Source organism: Equus asinus, chromosome 15 (genome assembly GCF_041296235.1).
Source record: "Equus asinus isolate D_3611 breed Donkey chromosome 15, EquAss-T2T_v2, whole genome shotgun sequence".
NCBI classification, from domain to species: domain Eukaryota; kingdom Metazoa; phylum Chordata; class Mammalia; order Perissodactyla; family Equidae; genus Equus; species Equus asinus.
In genome coordinates this window covers 25,342,063-25,363,688 of record NC_091804.1, presented here as the reverse complement: position 1 = coordinate 25,363,688, position 21,626 = coordinate 25,342,063, and the positions used below count along the sequence as shown (strand labels likewise).

General features: G+C 48.2%; 1 pseudogene; it reads right to left on the bottom strand.

The window, feature by feature from the left end:
• Nucleotides 1–9,088: 9,088 nt before the first annotated feature.
• LOC123277453 (BPI fold-containing family A member 1-like) lies at nucleotides 9,089–20,305 on the bottom strand (annotated as a pseudogene).
• Between the last annotated feature and the right edge of the window lie 1,321 nt (nucleotides 20,306–21,626).

Genomic DNA, 21,626 nt, shown 5'->3' with positions numbered 1-21,626 from the left:
CTGCTCAGTGCACCTTGCTTTCCATAATAAGTGCACTCTGTCCAGCACAGCTGCTCCAGGATTCTGGTTGATCATTGCTATGGCTGAATTGTGTTCCCCCCAAATTCCTGTGTTGAAGCCCCAACCCCTAGCACCTCAGAATGGGACTGTGTTGGAGATAGGGCCTTTGGATAAGTGAGTAGGTGAAGATGAGGTCCTTAGGGTAGACCCTAGTCCAATCTGACTTGTGTTCTTAAGAAGAGGTGACTAGGGCACACAGAGACCCCAGGGTCACACACACAGGGTGATGACCATGTGAACAGGCAGCAAGAGGTCAGCCATCCATGAGAGGCCTCAGAGGAAACCAACCCTGCCGGTGCCTTGATCTTGGTCTTCCAGCCTCCAGGACTGTAAGAAAATCAGTTTCCGTTGTTAAGCCACGCAGTTTGTACCACTTTGTCATGGCAGCCCTAGTTGACTGCTAGTCATAATTCATGGGAAACTTACAAGACTAAATTAGTCCCTGACGTTGCAGGTCATCATGAGACCTTAACTCATCATCTCCTAGTCTCCTAATCTCCCTCCACCATCCACCCTAAATTGCCCTAATCCTCAGCACTTCCACTGGTCCAAGCAGCTGGCTGGTCATCTGAATGGATGGTACCGTGTAAGGAACTCAGTGTTGGTCCCTGGTGTTGACAGGTCATACATTCAGTGGCAGTTACTAGATCAGCCTTGGCAGCCCCAATCTTTAAATCTGGTTCCTTCCAGGTCCCTGCCTAAACTGTTAAGCCATGTGCCTCAGCCCATGAGACTATAAATATTTAGCCATTTCTATCTTTTCTCAAAGTGGTTGACCAAGTGCGCAGCTTATAGCTTTGCCCCTGGGAGGATTTCCCCTCATTGCTGGCCTTTAGGGTCACCCCTGAGTGAAACTGCCACAATTTCAGCTTATACCCACACACTGAGTGGACCCATTCATGAACCAAGCTCAGGTTTTTTCCCCCTCCATCAGCTGGTGATGGAGAATGCCTCATGTGGCCTTAGGTGTGAACTGAAGGAAGTGTCAGTGCAACACTAGGAGGTGACATAGGTGACATGGAGGGGTCTGGATCACCCCTTCGTGCAGTTTACTTATGCTTCCTGGACTGTCATGAGCCCAAGCCGATGTACCACTTCTACCTGATGATGGATTGCTGTTGGTCCTGCTGACCTATGGCTTGGTGGATAACAGGCATGACAGGCAGTTCTGCTTACTTGATGCCCTATGGTCGGGTGCCCCTTCTCTACCAGGGCCCAGGAGCACGTCAGGAGCTGTTTTTCTAACAGTGTACAGTTCTCTGCTGAAGATGGCAGAACTCTGCTGGTCTTCTCTCTGTGACTCTGATACTGGGGTTTGTCAGAAACTCCACATGGCATCTTTATCTATCACAGATGCTTCTGGTACCATGAAGGCAGCCTGGTCACACAGCTCAAGCTACAGCGCTGCTTGAACTCCGGCCTGGAGCTGCTGCAGAGCCCATCACGGCTCTGGGCCCCACTCAAAACTAGCACAGAGTAGATGCTCAACAAACATTCCCCTCTGTGAGGGATGCAGTGCAGAGCAGAATGAATTACAAATACAAGTGCCTGTGGGCTGAGGTTGTCAGATAAAAACAGGAAGCCCAGTTAAATTTGAGTTTCAGATAAAAAGGAATAATTTTTTAGTTTAAGTATGTCCCATGCAATATTTTGACATACTTGCACTAAAGATTATTTGTCGTTTATCTGAAATTCGAATTTAACTGGATGTCCTGTATTTTTATTGGTAAATCTGGTTACTCTTTCTTGTGAGCCAAGCTTTTGGTAGTATAAGACAAGTTGGTGTGATGAGGACTGGGGGAAATGTGAATGCATTTACAATCAGCATCCAATTGGAGAATAATCAGCATTCAAAGTACTTTAAAGGAAAAAGGAAAGATAATGTGCGAGATTTGCTGGAGGCTCATGAGTTTGCAACCCCGGGCAAAGAGCTTGTGCTCTAGAGTTTCAGTGCTGGGATTCAGAACCTGGATCCACTGCTCACAAGCTGTATGCCCTTGGGCCTTAGAGTCCTCATCTCTGTGAGGATTAAATAAGATCCTGCATTTGAAGGGTTTAGAGTTACTGCTAAACACGTTAATCTTCAGGATGACTTCCGGGTTGCCATGAAACAGCTCCCTCTAGTGGTCACAGGACATATCTCCACATAGCTCCTTTAAATTGTCTCCTTATTTCAAAGAAATCTATTATAATAGGAAACTTTACAATTTTCTGTTAAAAATCCCAGCATCAACTTTCAGAAATAGAAGGTAACCACAAAGTAGATACCAGTTGCAACAGAAAAATGTTAAGTTTTCCCAGATAATGTGGTGAGAAGAAGAATTGGAGGGTCTCTCTCACTGTTCTTTGTTCTCTCTGAAGAGAGATTACCGCAGCATCACCCAGGGTATTAAGGTATTAAAGAGACTTTCTTCTCGCTGCAATCAGAAGAAGGGAAAAGAATTTAAGAGAGAAGGAAAGCATTTCACCTTCATGATTCAAAGTTATTTGTCTAAAGTCGTCTCACACAGCAGGGGAAGTACCTGTCAACACTGCAGGAGACCCTGACAGAGGGCAGGGAAGTTGAAACCGTGCCCCTCAGCTCCACTTCAATTAGAGCATTTCTGCTTTTTCCTGGTTTGAACGTAGTGGGAAGGGAAATTTGCTATTAAACAATCTCAGCAACAACACAAAACCCGAACCCTGGACTGCAGCCACTTCCACTTTCTAGGGAGGCTGAAGAATTGGCCTGAGGAGAAATGTCTCCTTTGCTTAGGAAAACGTGCCCCTGGGCCTTTGGCCCTTTTGGGCAATGCCCAGGGCAATATCTGGAATGGTGATGGGTAGAGTGGGTCAGAAGCATGCCCACAAATTCCTTGGTGCTCCTTCAAGGGGCAGGAGGAGGCGGAATTCTTCCCGCCTTGGGTGAGGGGTGGGTTTAGTGATTCACTTTAGTGAGGAGAATACGGCAGACAGTGATGGCGGGGGACCTTCAAGACTAGGTCCTAAAGTTTCTGCAGCTTCCCTCTGTCTCTGTCTGGGATCAATTGCTCTGGGGAGGCCAGCTGCCATGTTGGGAGGACAGTCAAGCAGCCCGAGGGAGACATCCAGTGGCAAGGAACCAAGGCCTCCAGGCAATGGCCATGGGTGTGAATCATCTTGGAAGTGGATTCTCCAGCCCCGGTCAAGCCTTTGGAAGATGCAGCCCTGAAAACATCTTGACTGCAGCTTCATGAGAGACTCTGAGCCAGAACCACCCAGCTAAGTCGTTCCTATATTCCTGACCACAGAAACTATGAGATAATAAATGTCGCTTGAGCATAAGCAAAATGATGCCCTTCCTGTGGAGAGGGTTTTCAGCTGAAACCAGGACTCAACTGCTGAATGTCTCCCATTTCATAGCTTAGAGGACTGAGTCCCAAAGAGGAGGATGCCATGCAGTGGGTTCTGTGCCACATTGCTGTTAATGCTCAAGACGGCTGTGGGACCGTGACTGGTCTTGGCTCCTTTGCATTCAGGGTCACAAGGGAGTAGGAGCAGGTCTGGACCAGACCCAGTCTCTGGCTCCTGCTCCACTGTCTTATCAAGTGCCCAGGCTCTCAAGTGCATCCACCAGAGGAGCAGGGACCCTCCCCTGCATCCCTCCATCTTCTACTTGGAGGCTTGGAGGTGGGGAGACACTGATGAAGGTCCCAGTTTGTCTTTGTTCTTCCCTCACTTCACATCCATCTTCCCTTCCTGTCTGCCTGCCCTGCTGACTTCAGGCTCCAACACCAGATGCAAAGACAAGAGCCTAACTGAGCCGGTGTAACCTACTCCCACAATTACGTGCGTTGTGGGATAAGGGTCCCTACAATAAATCCCTTGTTGTAGACATCACTCCTGGTGCTCTGTACTGATGGAACCCTGGCTGACTCTGATACTGATTCTCTCTTGTGCCCCATTCCTGGATCCTGATTGTTCTGCACGGGAGCCAATGATTCCTTCTGGAAAGATTTTGAAGCTAACTCAGGACGGCAACATATCTTCAGCATCTACCATGCTGGGGGCTTCTGCACACTATTTTGTGTTCATAATCAGCTGCATGTGCCACTATTATGCTCCCTTTTCTTTCCAATGATAAAATGATGCTCAAATGATTTGTTCAGATGCTATTCCAGGAAATAGTTGGCATGAATGATAGTAATAGTTTATGTTTCTTGAGCCCTGACTATGTGTCAGGCACTGTGATAGGCACACGTTTTACAAGCATTAGCTGACTTAATCCTAACAAAACCCCTCTGAGGCAGGGGTTTTGCAGACAAGGAGACTGGGGCTCAGAATATCTGGAATATGAAGGAAGTGATGGAAGCCACTTTCCACCTGGTCTTTACTGACTTCCCGGCCATCTGCCAGTCCTCATTGCCCTGTGTTGGTGACCGTTGAGATCTGCCTTCCAGATGGCATAGCTCCAAAATGGAGCATTGACTGACTGCGTGAGTGAGGAACCATACTTAATTGTGTTAGGCCACTGAGGTTTCAGGGCTCCACTCTTACTGCAGCACAGACTCGCTCTGTTCTAACTATAACTGAAAATTTACGTTTCAATCTTTAAGAAGGGAGCAAATTTGGAGACATCACTGTTGAGGATAATTAGTAAAAGAAGGAAATGGGGAGCTGGGAATAGAAAAGAGAATGGAACAGGTGGCAGAAAACTGCTGAAGTTTTATGATGAAGACTTGAGAGAGAAGCAGGAGCCTGAGTGACAGTGGACCCAGGCAGTTGTGAGTAAGGTGGTGGTGGGGTCGGTGAGAGAGATAAATCAAGTCAAGTTGTTGAAGTTTGAAATTAATGATCAGAGATGTGAAGTGTGTTGTAAGGGCAAGATCCTAAGGATAGTCGCTTCTCCTCATGGCTGACGTTGGAAGCAGGTGTGGCTCTGAACGGCTGGTCACTGTGAAGGGCCAGCGCTCGCTCCCTAGGGATCCAGAGTGTTCATGGCTACGGTGAGCCCTGAAGTCCTCATTCCCCTTGGTGGATCAACTCCAGCTCATGGAACATCTTTGATATTTGCCATATGTGTCCCCCAGAGACTTCAGTGGCCTCTGTAGAATATGAGAGGAAACGCCACTGGACAAGGTAGGATCACAGAGGCCAGGATGAAGGACAAGGGCCATGAGAAAATTTATCCAGAGACAAGACAGAGCCTACGGAGTCGGACAGCCTGGGTTCAAATCCTGGCTCCATACTTACCAGGTGTGTGTCTTGGGCAAGTGACTCCATCTCTCTGTCTCAGGCTTTCCATCTGTGAAATGGGGCAATAACAACACATTCTCAAGGCTTATTGGGAGGATTAATCAAATTAATCTGAAAGAATGCTTGGAGCAGAGCCTGGCACAGAGTCAGGGCTCAATAATGAGTCTGCTGTATTCCTTTTGCTTCTCCTTGCAACTCCTGTGGGGGGGCCAATAATAACAGGACCTACCTCAAAGGATTAAATAAGTGGTTACAAGTAAAGCTGCAATCACAAGCGAGACTATGAACCAGAACTTCCCCTGAGCCTTCCTGAATTTCTGACCCACAGAAATCATGGAACATCATGAAATGAGTTGTTTAAGTCACTCAATTTTGGGATGATATGTTATAAAGAAACAGTAACTAGAACATAAATGGGAGAGGACCCCTGTAGACTATTCTGTGACAGAGACCAGGGGCAAGACTGAACGTGTACCATTGTCCATCCCAAGTGAATGCAAATTGCTTCTGAACTCATGATGATGAGTACTGAAAAGAATGCATTTTCCAGATCAATAGCTACATACCAAGCACTAGGGTCTGCAGTCAACTGTTCTATTAAAGATACCACAACTGTGAGGGTGCTTGGTTAAATTTCTGGTAGTCCATCCTCATCTGCCATAAGGCACCTGGTGCTGCACACTGGAGAGTTGAAATAGATGGAGTAAGTATACTCCATTCTTTCTTTTTACTGAATGAAACTAAAACCTGGGACACAGTGAATGAGGTAGCTCTCCAACTATTCTGAAAAATAATTGGTGGCAGGTGGATGGGGAAGAAAGTCATAACCTAAAGAATTAATGATCCATAGGTGAGTTTCCTGGGTTTTTATCTCTCCCATATCTTTCAGCTTGGACTCAAAGGCAGTATGAATCCTGGAACTACACACAGTTATGAACAGAAAGAGCTCCAAAAGAAGTCCTCTCTTTCTGATCCAAAAAGCAGGCATGGGGGACCCCCATGAGTAAAGACAGTGGAAGAAATCTCCTTTGAAAAAACACAGCCCACAGAAGGGAGGTTGGAACTTGAATCTAACTGGGTTAGCCTGACTCTAACTGGGTCCATTGCACACTAAAACAAACACCCAGCCCCGTGAACATTCTCTATAGGATTTACACAAGACCCAGAGTCTCAAAACAATATTAAAAATGTCTAGTATACAACCCAAAATTACTTGAAATACAATTAACTAGGAAAGTCTGACAAATTCTCAAATGAAAAGACAACCCATAGGTAATAACTCTGATATTATCCAGATTTTGAAATTAATAGATCATGGCTTTAAAGCAGCTATTATCACTATGCTTCAAGAATTAAGTACAAACACTTTCGAAACAAATGGAAAGATAAAAGTCTCATAAGAGAAATGGAACCTTAAAAAAGAACTGAGTGGAAATCTTAGAATGTAAAAATAAAAATAAATTCAGTGGATAGGCTCAACAACACAATGGAGTTGGAAGAGGAAGTGGTCAATTAACTTGCAGATAAATCGACAGAAGTGATCAAAAATGATAGAAAAGAAAAAAAGGCTGAAAGAAATGAGCACAGACTCAGAGTTTGTGGGACTATAACAAAAGGTCTACATTCATATGATCAAAGTCCCAAAAACAAGAGGCGAGAGAGTGGTGCAGAAAGTAAATTTGAAGAAATGATGGTAACAATCTCCAAAGGAGTCTCACTTTCAGGATGGCAGCATGAGGGGTTCTGGGGGCCCATTCTCCAGTGAAACAAATGTAACTGGTGAAAACTACAAAAAGCCCAGACTTCCACTTTCAGCTTTGACATGTAAAGAGCTTGGAAGCTGTCACTCCTATCCTCACAGCAAGAAAAGAGCTCAACAAACTGAAAATCAACAACTCTCTCAGTTTTGTCAGAGAAGTGAGGTCCTAGGGCAAGCTGCCGTCCTGAAATCTGAAGAGATAGATGAACACATAGAATTACAGGCAAGATACGCTTACCTGAAGGTGAGGCTGCTGAAGCCAGTAACTGAGAGGGACCCTTCAAAGGTCATTATGACAAATTGCTGAAAATTGAATGTGGACTAGCTTGAGAATTAAAAACTCCTGGAGACCCAGTCTTAAGGTCTGTCTACCATTTTGTCAGAAATCTTTGGGGAAAAGGCTATTCAAATTGACTGGGTGAGATCTGAGTCAGGTCAAGTAAAGACAGCCTTGAGAATGGGGTCTTCCAGGCAGGTCAAATAATGACCATTCTCTGGGAATGAGGCTTTAAATTTGTGCTGTCCCCCTTCTGCCTCCCCCCAGTGGCTGCCAGGAGACTGATTTTCACCAAGATTGTGGGCTTTTGGTTTTCAAGTCTACTGTGGAGCTGGAGAGTGGGAGGTGGGACTAGGGTAAGCTAAATGCCAGAAAGCTCACTGTTCTCACCAAGATTCAGCAACTTTATTGGATAAACACCCCCTAGATTGCTGCAAGCCTCTGGTTAATTTCAAGAGTTCTGAAAAATTTTGTTCTGACATTTTTTTTTCCGCACCAGTTTTCTCATTGCTTTTATGTAGGAGAGAATTTCTGAGGTCTTTTGTCTACCATTGTCACTGATACCCTACAAGAGTTTCTAGAATGCGAAAGTATTGTCACTATTGAAGAGCCAAAAATGTGTTATGATCAACCTGGCCACCTGCCAGACTGTTTTGCGTCCAGGGGAGTCTTAGACTAGTTAGTTAGGAGTTGAAGTTGTTAGGGGAGGGGAAAGAAGTCCAGGGGAACAGTAGGAATATACTATCCAGAGATCTGCAGTAGCTGTGTGTCCAGACGGGAATGCAGTTTGATGTCACCATCAGAGGCCAGCGGTACCAGTGCTGATGGTCCCAGGTGTATGTGCCTGTTTTTATCCACTTTGCTTCTTGGGACCTCAGTCATGGGGGCCTCTCAGTAGTCCTGACCTAATGCCTGCCCAGAAAGGACATGAAGGTAACTAGTTCCTGAATCCTCCCTAAGCCCAATCAGTCCTGATTGTTGGTTTCCAGTCTGGAAATTCCTTCTGTGCTTCAGGTCACTGCTGAGGTGACATTCACAATGATCATTCATCTGCTTATGGGATTTTACTGCTCATCCTCAGCTCAAAGATCTTCTGCTTCTGTGGGCCTGGATGATGCTTCCTCTCTTAGATCCTCACCTGAAGACACAAGCTTGTTTCCTACAACAAGCCTTCTGGCAGTTCTGAACTATGGGACTGTCTTCCTTCGGTGCCATGTTGGTTGGTGGCAACAGTAGGTAGAGAGTGATGGCTCTGGGCCTGATGACAGATGTTTGGCAGTGGTTGAGAAACACCAACCTGAATCTGCTTTCTCGAAAGGTCATTGTAGTCTCCCAAAGGGCAAGGGACACAGTTTTCTGTGAGTTCTGGGATGTTTCGGTCCTTGATTGGCCTTTTTGTCTCTCTGACCTTGTGCAAGTCATTCTCATACCCCAAGGCCTCAGTCTCCTCATCTGTCGAGTGAAAGGGTTGGGCTGGTCCTCTGAGGACCTCAAACAATGACAGTGTATTTATTTTTTATTCGAGGGGACAACCTTCCCCAGCCCTGTTCTTCTTCTTTCTTGCATCCAATTTTTCATAAATCTTATCTGCATTCACAATCTCAACTTCCTTACATCCCTTCCTCTTCTCAGTTCCTTAAAATAAGACTTCTTCCAAAAATATGACTCTCATCCAGGGCATCGATAATCTTTTTATTTACAACTCCAATGACCCTTGTCTATGCCTATGTGTCTCAAACCTTTAGCAATGAACACTTTGGACCACTTTGTCCTTCCTTCTACACTTCCGTGTTGTCATCTTTATCATCCTCTTGCTGAGAACAGAAAAGAGGTCAGTACAACTGGATGCTTGTAAGCGAAAGCAGAGCAGTATATGACTTGTGTATCCATCAGCTTCCTGGATGTCTTCCTCGGGGTCTCCCAGGCAATTCCACGCAGAGTGGCCACAGCTAAAGGTGTAAACTTTCTGCTGCAACCAAGTCCTCCTTCTACATTTCCAGTTACCTTTGGGGTCACCAACCTGAGACATGGACAGGAGCCTCAGCTGCTCCTTCACTCTTCCAGGTTCATCTCCTGAACATCTCTCAAATCTGCCATTTTCACTTCTTGTGCGGTATGTCATCATCTCTGCCTTGAGTGTTACTTCTGCCCCCAACCCTCTGTCCTAAGGACAACCATTCCTAAGGACACCAGAGCAGTCAGCCTGAAATGCACACTCATCTGGACATCTCCCTGTCCTGCTTAAGACCATTAAGGTCTCCAGTGTAAGGTCCAAACTCTGTTCTATGGCTTGAACCACCCAGGCCAGGGCTTTTTCCAACCTATTAGCCCTCAAGTGATGGTTAAGAATGACAGGGCTCCCTGTGCAGGGGAAGGGCAATTTTATTTGGTGAGGAACACAGAATATAACACATACCTAGTGGCAAAGGAGGGGGAGCAGTTTCCTGGGAGAGAATGCTGCTCTGGTCCTCAAACAGCAGCCATGTCATTGTGCAGAACATGGGACAACCTTTTGTGAGCCCTCAGAATTGGGCATGGAAGGGTTGAACAGCAAGAAATGGTTCTATTGGGAGAAGACCCCAATCAGAACAGAGACCAAAGGTCACTGACTCTTGTTGGTAGTGGCCCATCATCAAACCCACCCTCCAGATGGAGGGGAGGAGGCTGAGATTCTGGGGATAAGGGTCTTGTCTCAGCTACAAGGGTAGCCCAGACCTGGGATCAGGGGGCTCCTTGTACATGTATTTCAGTGAATGTGTGTCTGTGTATCCACATGTACTTGTGTGTGGTGTGAGTCTGAGAGTGCTGGTGTGAGAGTGTGCCTCTATATGTCTGTCTGAGTGACAACATGTTTGACTGGGCATGTGTGTATATCCGTGACCATCTGTGTTTCTCTTTGTAGCTATGACGCAGTGCAACCTGTGTCTCTCCATCTCCGTCAGCATTTCTGTGGACGTCTCTGTGCATCTCTGTGTGTGTCTATGTGGCTCTTTGTTTCTCTCTTGAGATGTCACTCTCCCAAACCCCGTAATGCCCCCAACTGGGAGCAGCTCCAAAATGCTGGGGAGTGGGCAGCAGCACTCACCAGCTCAGCAGAGGCCGGTCCCTTCCTGGAAAGCCTAGACCTTGATGGGAAAGTTCAGCCCACAGACCATCTTGTCTGGAAAATGGAAAAACAACAACAACCACAGACCAGAGTGATGGTGTCAGTGTGAAGGAGTCCAGGGATACCTCATGGTCCCCTGAGGCCTGGGGCCAGGGAATGGGAACTCTGGAGATCCGTCCAAGCCCATGCAGGGGGCCTTGCCTCCTCCACCAACCAGCCCAGCTGTTCTCAGTGTCAGGGATGAGGGAGGAGACAGGGTCTATACCTCAACATTATCTGGATAATTCAAGTCATAAAAGAAACTCAAACTGGGGAGAGTTGAGGCTGGAGGGAGCTAGCATCCTATGGTGTGCAGGGGCAGAGCTCCTCAGGGGAAATCACTGCTTCTGTGGAGGGGAAGCCAGGGCTTACCCACAGTGGCCTCGACCAGCCTGGTGTCCAAGATTCTGGGAACCTCTGTGAGCAGAGGGCACCTGACCCAGGGGCGGAGAGGGGAGTTAGGCAAAGTGGCACTGTAGGGGGACCCTGGGAGCAGCAGCATTCCCAGGATGGATTATCTGGGGAGATTTTCTATCATTTCTCTGTGTCTGAGAGTGTTTGATTCTCAGCAACCCCACATCCACACTGGGCAGAGGAGAAACTGAAGGCTTGTGTGTGAAGTGCCATCACACAAGGAGCCATTGTTCACTCTGTGACGGGACATCTGTTTCTATAGGGTGGGCTGCTCTGGGAGGGGTGAGATTCTGGTTATAGGAGGCACTCAAGTATGGGCTGGAAGAATGCTCACCTGTGCCATAGGTGGCTGGACTTGGAGCTTCTCAGGGCAGGGGTCAGTCCTTTTCAGCTGTAGTGTGGACAAGCAGTGGGCCTGGTCCAGAGCAGGAACAAAGCAATGCATTTTGAAAGATGGAAAGAAGAAACACGCACAGACGGGTGAATGGAGAGATAGACTGATGGAAGGAATTTACTTATCAAGCTGAGGAGCTCAGAAAAGCTCACCCCAGGGGCCTCTTTCAGCCTGATAAGTTCTAAGAGCCAAGGATCAGGAGCCCCCACTTCTACCCACTTACCTTGTCCTGCACCAGCCCAGGAAGGATCTTGCCGAGTCTTTCGGAGAGGCAACGAAAGGGGACGGGGACCCATCTGAAAGGGAAAAGCCATGGGGAGATGCAGAGGCCTGGGGCTGGTATGGAGAAGGCTTCAGAGGGGCCACTGTGCCCATGGCAGTCTCAGCACCAAGTAACTGAGAATGGGCCTTGTCCATCCACACCCGCATGCCAGCAAACACCAAGGGGCCTATTCAAAGGGAGTCACACCCTACCCAGCAGTGCACACAGTAGGTGTGTGTAGAATAAACACATAGTTCCAGTACACAGTAGGTGTTCAGTGAGACTTTGTAGAATCCATAAATGGATGCACAGTGCATAGTATGTAGTTGTCATGAAGATTCAATGAGATGATGCATGTGAAGCACAGTATACGTGTTCAGTAAATGTGAGCCACGATGATGATGACTCCTGCATATTATACAGGAGTCAGTCTCCCTTGAGACAATAACTGGAATCAGTAACCAGTTAATTCCAGAGTAATTTTACCCCTTACTGGGACAAAGCACATTCACACCGATTATCTTAGTGCATTCTGTCAACAACCCTGATGTGGCTCCATATTACAGTTATCTGAGGAAGCTGAGACTCAAGTTGGGAAGCAGTGTCCAAGTTCACACAGGAAGCTCTCCACCTCTCTCCATGCCCCTCTGGTAGGTGGAACTTGAACTCAGATTTCTTGTTGCCTAATCCAGCAGAAAATTTGTCAGTCCAGCCTCAGAAGGGATAAGTGACTATTTACCCATCCACTTATCTTCTCATCTACCCCTCTATCCTCCCATCCATCCATCTTCCCTCCCTCCTATCCATCTTCCCACTCTTCCACCCTCCCACTCATCCATTCTCCCATTGTTCCATCTTCCCAACCATCCAAAGTCCCATCCTATTTTGTCTGGGCAGGAGAAGCCACCTCTCTGGCCTCACCTATCAGGCAGGGAGATTTGCGGGCTGCCAGCAGAGTGAGTGCAGCTGCCAAGGACCAGTTGGACGTTATGCTGTTTGTCTGTCAAAGGTCAGAGTTCTGCAGTGATGTTTAGCTTCACAACCAGTTTTAACAGACTTCCGACCAGGGGCCGGCAGAGGAGACAGTCTGCTACCACGTTCCAAGGCAGAGGAGGCTTTTCTCCTTGCCAGGAATGCCAGCCTCATCCCACTCCATATAGCCAACACCTGTGCTCACCTCATTTCCCAGTAGGGGAAACCAAGGCTCAAAGAGGTCAAGTGAGTTTCTCAAGTGACCCAAGGTCCCTCAGCATAGGAGCAAAAGAGCTGAAGTTGGAGGCTCATGTCTGCTAAACTATATGCCCCCTTTTTGGCTCCCCATGGTCGTCAGAGTCTCCTTTGGTGAATCATCTTCTCAGCCTCCCTTGGAGCCACTCACACATCCACATTGAGGGTCATGCCCAGAGGGATGGTGACATAGAGATGACGGCCACGAGGGCTCCGCGCAAGGCCAAGATCCAGCATCTGGGGGTTAGTGATCTTCGCACTGCCCAGGGAGCAACACTGGAGGGAGAAACATTCGGTCCTCTAGCCCCAAGCCTAGAAATTACGTTTAACCCAACTTTACCTATCCCAGAGGTGGAGATACCCATGGGGGACTGTTTTGCAGCAAAAGCCTAATGGGTTTTGAGTTGCACAGCAGTCTTTCCCAACCTCTGCACTGCGTCAGATCCTGACACGCACATGACCCTCTCCAGATCTCAAGTCCACGAGTTATTCCAGGATAGAGGTTGTGTCTGGGGTATATTTGTATCCTGTATGCCAACTTAGAGACTTACAAAGAAAGGGTCTACTCCACATTGGTTGACTTTGTGGATTGACGAACAGGTGGGTAGATGGATATGTGGGTGGGTGCATGGAAAAGTAAGCGGTTAGATGGAAGGAATGATGGGTGAATGGATGGACAGATGGGTAAGTGGATGAGTGGATGATATACGGGCAACTGGAGTAGGTCTTTCATAAACATTTACCGTTAGGAGTCACTCATCCTGCCATGACCTTCAATGGCAGGTCAATCAGCCATGTTTCTCATGGAGATTGAGGAGCAGGAAGTCAGAGAGAATGGAGAGAGGATGGAAGTAAGCCTCTTCTCTGGGCCGGCCACTGTGCCATGAGATTTACATTCTCTCCAGTCCCCCCAACAGTTTCTCTCTGTGGGCACCATAATCTTCTTTTTACAGATGGAGAAACCAAGCACAGAGAGACTGAGTGCCTTGTCCCAGGTCACCCAGCAAGTACATGGTGAATTTAGAAATCAAACTCAAGGCTATCTGTCTCTCTTCAAGTCAGGAGCAAGCACCTGAGTGGGAAGGAATCTTGGAAATGGCTTTGATCCAGCCCTCTGAAGGACTCAGACTTCTCCAGCTCCCTGGCATCAAGCTTTCCATTATTGCTCCTCGCTTGGAGACCTCTCAGGTGTCTCGTGGGAAACACTGTGTTAGATTATTGCATGGACATCACATTGACGATATAATTGAGGAGAGAAGCTTACACTTCCTTGCTTATATCGAAGGCCACGTATGTTCTAAGGGATTCCACAGGCGAGGAGCACAATATTATCATGTGTGATGGAAAAAGCCTTGACCTGGACTTGAGTAAATTGGAGTCAGGTCTCTTACTCCACATCAGTCAAGTTGTGTGAGCACAGGCTCCTTTCTGTGCCTCAGTTTTTCCATCTGTAAACTGGGGTTTATCAAATGAACCTCAAAGGGCTGTTGGGAGGATTATAGATGATACTGGGGACTCAGGACATGCTTCAGGACTGGGGGCAATTACTGGTTCAAGAGGGCTGTAATTCCCTACCAGAGTGTGGGAAGGGTCTCAGACTGAGTCCTGGGCTCATGTTCAGACCACTCCCGCCCTCCTTCAGGGCCACTGGGTGGGCTGTCAGATCTCCAATGGGGGTTTTCTGCTGGGGACAAGGCCCTATTTCAGGGCTGCTCACTCAATGATGTTCAGGAAAGGCATTGCTGAAACCATTTTCCCAAGCAGGCCCCTAAACAGGCCTCTGGAAGTGACTCCTTCAGCCTTCAGAGCATCCGAGAGTGGAAGATTTTCGAGACTGCCCAACAGACCCTCAGAGAGCAAGCCATGGCTGAGAGCTGGAAAGTGGTATAGGGATCCTCGGGGGTCAGATCGGACAATTCCACATCCTTAGCCCCACTCCCCCATTCACCCCTGCCCCCCTCCCTCCACTGGCCAGCTGAACACACACACAGCTGAAACAGGAAGTCACAGACTCTCACTTACCACTGCTCAAGCTTCCAGGAACATCTGGGATACTCACTTCCAGGTCTGGAATCATAGACGAGGGCAGAGTTGGGTCCAGGGGCGAGGGCACAGCTTCCAGCAGGGCTGTGGTCTGGGCCAGCAGCCCACAGAAGACAATGAAATATCTTCTCTCTTTTTAACTGAGAACAGAGCGACCAGTCCAGCATAACACATATACCAGAGAGGGATTGATCCACCTGCGCCCTCCCCCAGAACACCAGGGAGAGAAGATCCATAGCTAACACTGCTCCCAATTTCCTCCGCGCCAGGCCTCAGGGTGAGCACTGCACACTCAGTAACTGACAGCATCCCAACCACACCCTAAGACGTGGGCACTCATCACTCGCATTGCACAGGTGAAAAAATGGGGGCCTAGTGAGCTTAGGTAACCTCCCCCAAGGTCACAAGTACACAATGGAGATGGGATTTAGAGCCAGATCTGGTTGACCCAGAAGCCTCTGTTTAAACTAAGTGACCATCAGATTGACTCTCCAACTGGGCTTGCTCACAATGGCTTGAATCAGACAAAGCATTTGAAAAAGCTAAACATGCTAGTGGCTGAGGGACTGAACTGCTTTGCCACTATCCCCATTATGTCCTTTGGTCTGGGTCCAGCCCTCAATGGTTTGTGGAAATCCTTGCAAGTCACGAAATATCAGAGCTCACACCTCATAGCCACCATTTCACCCAGACCAGTGCTCGGGAAATCCTGGGGCCATCCAAGTCCTCATTGCACAAGGAGAACCAGGGGACCAGAGAGGGGTAGTGACTTTCCCAAGGTCACACAGCAAATCGATGGCAGACTTGTGGTTGGAGGTAGGTCTCTGAACCCTCCTATCACCCGCTTCACACACACACACACGCTATCTTTTCTTCACCTTTCTCCTTTCTCTTCTCCCAAAAGTGAACGTGGACAAACTTCTGGGGCAACCCCTGACGTCTGGCTGCCTTTTGCACCATCCTCTCCTAGATGCCATCAACCCTCTCAAGGGCCTATTCTGCAGGCAGCACAGGTGTCCAAAGCTGGGACTTGTACCTACACTTTGGAGACACCTGGCTGCTTTGGGCAAAAGTCCATCAACAGGCTGATTCGGCCAAAATACCGTCATTGTTGTGTCTGGCTGGGATCGAAAGGGCTTTTTGGTCCAAAGAGCCTGTTGTGGCTTCCCGGGGGAGGTGAACTCGGATCAGGGTCTCTGCATCCCTTTTGGGAAACAAATCTTTTATGGGTCTAATGAAAGCTAAGGAGCCTAGTCCCAGAAAAATGCATCAAAGTGTACAAAATTGGGTGATTTTAGGAGGTTTGTGGATCATGGTCTGAATCAAGTTAAAACTCCTACTGTAGAGATTCTGATTTAGGGCATGAAGAGCAGACACATGAGAGAACCCGAACATGGAATTTCTGCAGTGTCCCCTGCAGCCATGTGCTCCCCATCACCATCAAATTCCCTGCTGCTGAACATTTCTACTTTGAGGTTACCTGTCTCTTAGGGAAACAGAGTGAATGACCATCCCACACCCCCCAAAATGCCCAGCTCTGTTTCTCTTGAAAGACCCCAATGAGTGATCCTAACTGCAGTCAGCCAAGGCCCGGCCCACAGTGAGGAGCTTGGTACCCCTGCCGCCCTGGGCAGCGGAGCAGAAGCAGATCAGGCAGGTCTCACCTGGGCTTCTCAGAGGTCCTGGCGGCTGACCTGATCTCTCCCCTCCCCTGTTCGCTTCTGCTGAGGAGGCAGCCTCTTTTATACTATGGGAATCAGGAAATGTGCGATCAGATGACGGGTTTCTAGATAATTGAGAATTTTGCAGTCTGGTGGTGTCCTTCAGGGCTCTCCAAAGTAAATAATTGCCAATCACATTAGTAGGTGGGACAGTTAAGCCATTTGATCAACAAGATAAACAGAGAACAACTTGAGATGGTGATGCTGCTCAAGACATCACGGTTTCATGAGTGGGGCTCAGGCTGGGGACCCACGTTCGCAGGTGGCCTGGAAGATCAAATTTGGAACACCAGGAGAGGCACGAACTGGAGCCAGGAAGGGACCTCAGGCTCCTATCTAGGCCCTTTTCCATTTCTGGTTCAATTCTTTCTCTCCAAACTGTCGAAGTGTCAAAAAGAGAATCTGTCCCTGATTTCCCTACATCTGGGACATCTGAGTCCCTCTTGCAGGACAGTTCCATGCTGGGGACGATACACCCTCACCAGAACTCTGAGAGGGAGGGGCTGCTGGTCCTCCTCCACAAATGAGGAAACTGAGGCCCAGTGGGACAAGTGCCCAAAGACACAGGGAGGATGTGACAGAGTCAGAACTCAACTCACTGGAAGATAATAACCATACAAACAGTGTCAACAGCTGACACTTGCTGAGCTCTTGCTGTATGCCAGGCCCGGCATTGCTTTTCACACGCGGCATCTCATGAATCCTTGTGAGTTTGTGTGACGTGGGAATGAGGACCCCCATTGACAAGGGGAAACTGATGCTCAGGGTGTGAGTTGATGCATCCAGAGTTGCACAATGGGATGGGGCCGAGGCATCTACACTCCGGTTCTTTCTCTGAGTCACTGAGCTGACGGACAAAGATGCCTTCCAAACACTCACTGACCATTTTGCTTTGCTGCATCCTTGAATTTCACACTTTCCTGAAATTTCACTTTTATATCCTGGAAAAGTCTTTCCAGCTTCCCAGGCCTGAGGGATGCTGTGCATCCTGGTCTCTACCTTTACCCTTTCTTCCTCCCTTCCCCAAAGGAAGTAACAGCATTTGTCCACACCAGTTGGGCCTTTAGAGTCTGTTTTACAGATGAAAGTACTGAGGCATGGAGAGATCAAGGTCTTAGAGTGGCGAGAGCATGTCTTGCCCTGTGGAATCTAACACCTTATGAGCAAAAGCAGAGAGAGAAGGAGGAAACACACATTTACTGAGGACCCTTTATGTGCCGGGGGGTCTCCATATTTGAACCTCGTCTTTTTAGGAGCAGTTGGTATTGTTTTCTCTTAAACATCAGATATGGAGACCGAGATTCAAAGAGGGTGACTACCTCTCAGGGACACACAGCAAGTGAGTGGTGGAGTCAGAATTTGCCCCCGTGTCTGACGCCCCTGTGATCAGTGAGCCACACTGCCCTCCCTCCCTCCAGGCCTTCACTGGAACCACTCCCACTTCCTGAGAGAGTCTGGCCAACTACTCTGAGGGGCCAGGGCGCTGGCTTTGAACTCCATTATCCATTCAAGCACTCGCTAGAGTCTTCCCACAGCTTGTATGCTGTCAGTCATCCTCAAAGGGGTCCTAGTTTTTGTTATCTTGGTGCAATTCTGACACGTCCCAGTTTTTATCTTGGCGCAACTCTCATGGGTGGGGTCAAGTTACTACTGTCTTTTGGGGAAACAGAGGCAGATAAGTCAAGGGACTGATTAAGTCTGTGCAGCCAGTTACTGGGCTCTTACAGCCTCTGGTTTGAAGCCAGGAGGCGGCTTCTGTTATTCTGGCAGAAAAGGGACGGATTTGGGCACAGATGGCCCTGCTTCAAATGCTGTGACCCAGTCAAGTCTCTCCAAGCCTTGAGCTCCAGTTTCCGCATCTGTGAAAGGGGAGGGCGATATCTACCTCACAGGGCTGTGGGGGATAACGTCGGGGGAGCTGGTGGGAATCGTGTCCATAAACTCACGTGTCTAGACATTTTTCTTTCTAATATATCTATACTTTTGTTACCATATCAAATGACATTTTGCTGGGCAACAGAAACTTCCCCATTTCCCCCTGGGATTTTCTTTCTCTTCTAGAGACTTCATTTGTGCCCAGGCATCTGAAGGAGGCTGCCCTGTTCCTGTTCTGACTGGAAATACAGAGACATCCACATGCCATCTGGTCCCCGATGGAGGAGACCCTGTGCTTCCCTCCTGTCCAGAAACCCTTTTGATTTAGCATTTACTTCTCACTCCCTTGTTAGACACCCGGAGTTTCTGCTGTTTCTTGATTTGTTGGGCAGGACCAGGGGGAGCCAGCCCAGCCCATCTACCTGGACCCCTCTGGACCCTCCAGTTACCCTTCTCTCCCTGGGGTCTCGTCATCTCTCTCGGCTCTGGAGGGGAACAGGGGCAGATTCACCCCCTGTTCTTCAATCCACCGACTTAGGTTTTCTGTGTTCCTCCTCCCACGCCAGGTTTTGCCTGGGGAGTCGTAAGGGCATGAGACACTTTCCAGAACCCACCAGAACTATGTTCTCTTAATTTCTCTTGGATCCTCACACTCCACCAACACAACATGGGGAGTGTTTTAGTCTTGGGGGCAGGAACCCTTGCTTCAATTCATTGCATATGTGCTATTCTTGATGTCACCTATGCTCTGAGATTTGAAATTGAAAAACCAAGACTTAAAACACTCTTTCAAAAAAATTAACGTGCAGTCAAATTAGTTTTTTTCTCTTGGTGCACATTTCTATGAATTTTAACTCATGTGTGGGTTTATGTAGCTGCCATAATGATCAGGATATAGAACAGCTCCCTCACCCCCAAAACCCCCTCTTGCCGCCCTTTTATAGTCACACCCTCCCCCACCCACTGATCTGCTCTCTGTCACTACTGTTTGTCAAAGACCGGGGCTGTGGAAACTCAAAAGCTTTCTCTCTGCTTCGGCCAAAGTTGCCCTTCCTTGAAGCCACAGGGCTGCATGTTCCACTGCCCCGAGCAGGGCAGGAGTTGTGGGGCGTGAGGAAACGTGGAAGGCCATGCCGCTCACATTTGGAGACAGGGTTTTCCGTGTTGGTGATGTCAATGCCTTCCCTATGTGTTCCTCAGAAACTGCAGGGGGTGTTCCTTTCTTCCTGCATATCAGATTGTGACTGTGGTGAGAGCCTTTACTGGTATCGTTTTTTGAATCAAGAGATCCATTTATAAAGGGAGGAGTTAATTTTATTTTTCAAGCGGCTCTGACCTGTGCAAGGTCTGTTCTCTAGAACGTGGGAGTGGGTTGCTGGCTCTGTTTCCTGGGAGGAGGGTCAGGAGGGGGCTGAGTTGGAGGGTGGCCTTCCGATGGCTTTAGAAACCCCAGTGGTTTTCTTGAGGGGCAGAGGGCAAAAAGGGTTCACTGAGAGCTACGTGCTCCAATTTTGATGAGAAAATAATAAATTTTCTTAAGCAGAGTTTGCTTAAGTCAAGTTCCACTTACCTTGGAGATTAATCTTCCTCCCTACATTTACAGCTAATAATTATAATAGCTTTCTATGACACAATAGCACTTTATCCCATCTCTAAGAACCCTGTGGGGGGCACTGAGGCTCAGGGAGGACAGTGATCTGCCCAAGGTCACCTCAGAGGGAAGAGGTGATGTCAGACTGTCCTTGGGGCTGTCTGGTTTTGGTGTTCTTTACTTCAGGAGCAAGTTTGCATCTGAGAGTCTTCAGTTCAGAAAGTGCCCGCTCATCTTCTCTGGAGCCTCCCACCTGAGAAATCAGGCAGCTGGGGTTCCAAGTCCAGCTCAGCCAGGGACGTGGGCATGAGGCTTTCCTTCATTGAGCCATGGTTTCCTCATCTATCATCTGTCCTCATCTGTCCTCATCTATCGTCTATGTGGAGCTGACTGCACCCACATCCAGGGGCTGGAAGAGGGTTACGTGGAGCTACATGCAGCACGCAGCCCAATCCCTGGCAGAGTCAGCGCTCTGCAGTGGAAGGGCCTGGAAGTCACAGGCACAGACACGGAGCGCTGGGGCATGAATCTGAGCACTCAGGGCTGAATTTCTGCTTAAATTACACCCCAACCCAGTATCATAATAGAGGTCCACTATGCAACAAGCTTTTTCAGGAGAAGACACGTTGAGGTCATGGCTCCAGGGACCTTAAAATGAAAGCAAAGAGAATGGGAGAAACCCAAGGAGGCCCCTTGAGGAAGGAGACCCCCAATCTGTCCAGGATGGGTCAGGAGGAAGGCAGACAAAAGCAGCCTTCACTGAGGGACCAGGCAAGCTCGCTGGAGGATGGGGCCCACCCTCCCATGTTTGCTCTTTGAATCATGAGCAGGAAAATCCCCACAAACTCAAGGCTGTCAAGGGGAAGCATCTGAGTGAACTTGGGTGTTTAGTGTTCCAAATCCCCAGCGAAGCATTTCTGATTAGGGAGTCAGAATTGAAAGAGCTCTCTCCATATTTTCATCTCTGACCTCTGGACACTTCCTTCTCTGAGCTTGTCAATCCAGCTGAGCACGTATTTCATCGTTTCCCCTCAGCGTGTGGGGAGGTGTCAGAAGGAAGGGAGGGAAGGCTGCAGGGGGCATTCACAGTGGTCAGGAGTGTGGGCTCTAGAGTGTGGCTGCCTGAGTGCAGTCAACTTGGTCTTTCCTGGCTGTGTGACCTTGGGCGAGGGACTTTCTCTCTCTGAGCCCAGTGTCCTCATGCATAAAATAGGATAGCAGGTTTGTACTTCATGGGGTTGCTGTGAGGATTTGCTGAGATGCTGAATGAAGCTCCGAGCACCCAGCTTGGCACATGCCAAGTCTTAACATGTGTGTGCTCCTATTATTAATACCTCTGTGTTATCTCCCCTTGATTTCTCAGTATACTTTCCCTCCCCTTGGGTGGAGGAGGGAATCAATACTTAAGAATTGAAGAGTCATTAATCAAATAATTAACAATGAATCAAATGACTTTTAATAAGCATTTCCCATGGAACTAGCACACAATAAACATTGCAAATTTTTCCACATACTCCTACAAACATCCCGCATGGTAAATATTTTTTATTTGAAAAATTTTTGTTAGGGCCTGGCCCTGTGCTGTGGAGGTTAAGTCCTGTGTGGTCTGCGCCATTTGGTTTTATAAAGTGGTCATACAACTCA